Source organism: Pinus tabuliformis, chromosome 4_2, assembly GCF_031772625.1.
Source record: "Pinus tabuliformis cultivar Carrire ecotype Pingquan chromosome 4_2, CPIR1, whole genome shotgun sequence".
Lineage (NCBI taxonomy): Eukaryota > Viridiplantae > Streptophyta > Pinopsida > Pinales > Pinaceae > Pinus > Pinus tabuliformis.
Genome location: NC_142304.1, coordinates 461,613,102 through 461,618,670, shown reverse-complemented (window position 1 = coordinate 461,618,670; position 5,569 = coordinate 461,613,102). Strand labels below are relative to the sequence as shown.

Here is a 5,569-nt window from a genome sequence, read left to right as displayed (position 1 = left end):
ATGGTCCCTAATGGCGCATATTGGAGGAGGAAGACTGCAGCCAAAGAGCAACTATGAAGACAGGAAACCGAGCTCTGGAGAGAGGCCAGAGTAAATGAAACCAAATCGCGCCAAATGATAGTTAGGATTTGATTAGTACCAAATCGCGCCAAATGATAGTTAGGATTTGATTAGTTTAATGGCCACCATCCAATCTTCCAAGCAAACTGCACCGTCCACATACCCTTTGGCAGGACATCGCGTGGAAATTATATGACCGAGAGATGGCAATGGACATTTGTAGCACTGAGTGTGGAGGGCACAAGTGGCAGGGGTATGTCGATCACTTTAGCTGGAGAACCCTAGGAGCTAGTTGATGCGCGCCTCGCATGGTAAAGAGTTAGGGAGGTTGTTGATCATATAGTTTAAACTTATGGGAGTAGTGTTCAGTTAAGGGTAAAAAGGTAGTAAGCGTCACATTCATAAGGGTAATGGTAAGGTGGGTAAGGGTTAGGTAGAATGAGTGGACTTACTTCCTAACACAATCTAATACATCTCTTATGGTAAGGTGGGTAAGGGTTAGGTAGAATGAGTGGACTTACTTCCTAACACAATCTAATACATATAAGTTACATAGTAACCCTTACAAATAACGAATTCATATAGGTTACATAGTAACCCTTACAAATAACGAATTGCTAAAGTAGAGCGAAACCATTGGTTCAAGTAAAAGATTCAGAAAAATATGAAGGTTAGGAAATGAAATGGGAAGGAAAAAAGGGGTGGATCGAAGAGGGCTAGTAAACAACCCACATTTCATTCTAGTAGGAGGAGCATATTGGGTTAGGAAATAACATTTTAATCCTAACCTTATCACTTGTATGATATTGGAGCGTTTAAAGGTACCATAGTGATATAGAATAAGTAAAAAGGTGTAGTTACACTAATGTCACCTGGATGAAAACGGGAAAAAAAAGTAGTTAAGTAAGAAAGAGGAATGTTACAGAAATTAAGAAAATATCTTAAGTTTATGTTTTGGAAAAGGAGATTTTTTTATGGAAGATATGACCTTTTTTTGGTACATTGTACATGTAAGGTTGGTATATTATGAAGAGTCCCTAGAAGTTATTAGAAATTCTAAATATATCACGAAGAAAATGAAGAGAGGGTATCATTTTTACAAGAAGGAAAATCTTTAAATTGTATATTATTAGTTTTTTTTGAATTGAAATTTTTTAATTAAAATTTTTATACTCTACTATTGAATTCTACTGCAATTCCAAATTTTTTATCTTGATAATTAAGATTTAAGTTGTGTTGTAAATTCATTTATGTATTTAAAATTATATTTTAAATAAAAAAAACTCATTTAATCAATATTATCATTGTTTTAAAAGGAATTAAAAGAATTGAGTAATCCTATATATTGGAAGAAAATTGTATAACCTAACGTTGGCGTGAGATAAATTGTTCAAGTTATCTGGTCCTCTTCATCAAATTCCAAAATATAAGACTCCTCTCTCCGCCCATCAAAATATTTAAAGGCGTGGCGCTGTGCGGTCACTGCTATTGAAAACAAATCTGAGAGTAATGTCCTTGTTCATCGTTCACAAGTCCCGAAAGAAGTTGCTTTCCTTGGGACCCAAACGCACCCCCTGACGATGCTTTTGCCGACCAGCGCCTCTAAATCTTATCCGAACGGCATTATTTATGAGATCATTTTTTTTTTTAATATTTTGACTATTTCCTCGATTCAAGATCCTTCATCTTCATTTTAATATAAAAAACAAAGCATCTACTATCCTCTATGTAATTTTAATTTGGCTGGCCATCAATTTTATTATAACATATTCGACTTTAGAATTGAGAACAAGAGAACACGTGATCCTTCGCTGCAATTTCATCTTCATTTTAATATAAGAAACAAAGCATCTAGTCTACTCTATGTAATTTTAATTTGACTGGCAATCAATTTTATTATGGTATATTCGACTTTAGAATTGAGAAGACGTGATCCTTCGCTGCAATTTCGGAAGCTCCGGAAAAACAATAGATTGTACTCGTCTGAAACTGCGTTCATCTGTTCAAAAGTCGACGAGTGTTAAATATAAGGTGAACAAAATGAACCAAGCACTGAGTTGTGTACAAAATTCATACGCACCAGTAACTCTCGTGTGTGACGAAGCTTAAAGTCAATAAAGCAGAGCCACCGCCTCGAGTCCATGCTGTTTTCGGTATTTTAGGTGCAAGAGAGTCGATACCAGGAACGGGATAGCATACTGAGAAACTTGAAATGGTGAGAGGCGCGCGCACAGGCCCGAGCCCAGAGGCGCCACGGGCCATCTGGATAGGTAAGTTTTGAATTTGTATCGTTAATTTGTATTTTTTTCCTCGCAGAAATTGTGTAATTTGATTGAAACGACCACCGGACACTCCGATCATTAGAAAGGAGATAAACTTTGAATTCAGAACATTATTTGAATTTAGTAGTGAAAATTGGTGATTGACTCGTGGGTTTTATTTGTTGATTCATATCTATTAATGTTACATAGATCTTTGTGTTCATTAGCCTCCACCCAGCATCAGAAACATCATGAGGGACACATAAACTTTGAATTTACTAATGGAAATTCGTGATTGATTTGAGGGTTTTTATTTGTTCATTCATATCTATAAACTTTGAATTTACTAATGGAAATTCGTGATTGATTTGTGGGTTTTTATTTGTTCATTCATATCTATAAACTTTGAATTTACTAATGGAAATTCGTGATAGATTTTTGGGTTTTTATTTGTTCATTCATATCTATTAATGTTAGCTGGGTGGTGTTGTTCACTAACTTTGTCTGACATCATCTTTGATAGCTTCTACTCCTTACATCCCTTCCACTGGCTCTGTCTCTCTCCTTTTGTCACACGGAAGCTTCTCGTCGTCTTCCCTCCATTTCCCATAATGATTACTTTCTGTACTGCTTGGAGCTGTCATTTCACATCCAACTTATCATCCTCAATCTATGGTTTACAGTATGTAGCAACAGCATAACCTATCAATGCCTGGATGCTTTGTGATACCACTGGCAGATCTTGAAAAAGTGTCCCCAAATATTTTCTGAAGGGTTCTTCTCTCTTGCCTTACCTATTCCAAAAGAAGCTGCGCAGTGAATCTCTGGCACAGCTTTGTTGCTTTCTCGATTGACATAGGGACGACAGAGTATTAACAAAGAAAGAAGGGGATGTGTGGTTGACCGGCAAATAACGCCGACATACATCGAGCTTCCTTTAGTATTTTGGGCAAGTTATTTGCAGAAATTGGAATTGAATTCTTGTATATGCTAGCTCGCTTCATTTGTCTATATCTGACAGATAAATCCAGAAGATCACCTAATTTGTTTTGTTTGTAGATTCATGGAAGATCTCCGGAGTTCTTTAACCTCTGATTTCACCGTTCAGTACTGTCAGCGTTGGAGTTCGGTATCAGCGACAAGATAATGAATTTTTCGTTGTGTTTGTAGTTTCCCATGATTATATTGCGGATCCAATCAATTTCAAGATCATGATGGTGTGGTATTGCACAGTTGAGTCTGAGAATATGGAAGTTGCCATCTGCTCACAAGATCGGATTATCATCGATGGCAATAATAATATGATGTTCGACGCTATCCCCTCTGAGCTTTTATAACCTAAAACTTGTCTATCCTCTACGAAACCCATGTCATTAACTCATGCCAACTTTGTATCTGAAATTGCCTTCTAGATGGGTCTAATAGCATATTTAACGCTTACTCTCATCGAAGTTCCTCGTCTCTTTTCGAGAGCTTCGTTTTCTTTTCCGGGTAACATGAAAGTGTGACCTTCTTGACCTTGTAAGACCTTTTCTTGACCTTGTAAGACCCAGCATCGAAGCGCGAGAGCAGCAGCACATTTCTACTACTCACCGTGTTCTATTCTAGCATGCCAGAACTAGGAGTGGGGATGAGGCCGTTTAGCTATCAATCAAACTTAGTCTATCTATATTTCGATTTGAATAAAGATATTTTGTTTTAGCTTCGCGTATGTAATCTTAAGTTAGGTTAGCGTTTAACAACTTTTGCTGAAGCATTGGACAAAGTACTATTTATTTTGCATCCGACTTACTGGTTTTCGATTCAGTTTTGTGGTTTGGGCTTCTTAATATTTTGGATAAACTGGTTTCATTTTTATAAGAATATTAAAGATTCTTGATCTATCGATGTGAGATGGATATTGCAATATGAATCTGAAGGATTCATGAGATTAAATCATGTTTTATTAGAATTTTTTAATGTTAGATCTTACTTTGCCGGAAAATCTCAAAATTTTCCGTCATGTTACCTCAGTACATTAAACACAATCATTATTTATACCAATATTCCTGACTTGCTGACTTCATTATATATACCAATATTCCTGACTTCCTGGCTTCAAGATGAGTCCATATGGAACTAATTCTCAATTGGTTTTTTTCTTTGGTTTTTTCCTTAAAGTTTTGATGTGCATTTAGTTAAGATTTCACATTAAATTTTTCTACCGGATTTGGGCACCAGAGAGTTCACATTAAAATTTTCCTCCAGATTTGGGCATCAGAAAGTTCAAAAAGTGTGGATGATGCATGAACCAATTTTTTTTTTTATTTTTTTCAGATTAAAATTTAAATAAAAAATAACAACAAGATTAGAAACAAAAAAAATTGGTGCAATAAACATGAAAAAACACCTCAAAATGAAAAGTGTTGTGTAACTTGATGCTCCATCAACACATTTTTTTGGGTATTTTTTTTCTTTTTTCGAACAATGACATTAAAAACTATTTTTTTTGCATAAAAAACATTTGCAAATCTAAAAGTATTTATGTGAGATCATGGCTGTTTGTTTTCTTTGTTAAAATTTGATTTTTTTTAGCAATGGGATTAGAAATATATATAAACTCCAAAAATCCTTAAAATTCGAATAGTTTTCAATGATAAATCCAATAAATTAAAAATTTTATCAATCTTCAATCATGCCATTAAAGATAAATATGATGACTTTTAAAAATTATTTAAAACTATATGTGGTGATAATGTCATTGTTTTTGTATATTATATCTATTTTTTTGGATAGGACTTGTTTTTAGTGTATATTTTTTGAATTTCAGGGGTGGGAATTTGGCAAAAAAAGATTGAGGTGAAATATTGATTTGTGTTATTTAAATTGGTTTTTTGACTCTATATATGGATTCAGCAACCTCAAAAACCCCTACAACACTTAGATTGTGCAAGGGCCTACCCAACACAATTGTGATTTCAATAAGTTCCTTCCAGATTTTAGATAACAAAACTTTCAAATATTACAACTTTGTCATTGAATATATTTGTTTTAGATATTTTAATATATGAAAAGATTTTTGAGGAATATTTTTCATTTTTTTTGTTTAACTAACCTTGGTTTTAGTAAAGATGTTTAAAATTTTACATAATTTAGAATTTGAATGTGTTTAAAAAATTTGTTGAAGGTAGGTTTATAATCCATTCATATTCAAGGTATATGATAAAAAAAATATTAAACTAATGAGGTAATTGTATTGTAGTTTTTTA

The 5,569-nt window shown here is 34.1% G+C and overlaps 1 long non-coding RNA gene across 1 annotated transcript; it reads left to right on the top strand.

The window, feature by feature from the left end:
• Positions 1 to 1,989: 1,989 nt before the first annotated feature.
• LOC149169960 (uncharacterized) lies at positions 1,990 to 4,022 on the top strand. The gene is made up of 2 exons (XR_016259429.1): positions 1,990 to 2,330; positions 3,381 to 4,022. It is a non-coding gene; the product is annotated as an uncharacterized LOC149169960 (long non-coding RNA).
• Positions 4,023 to 5,569: the final 1,547 nt, after the last annotated feature.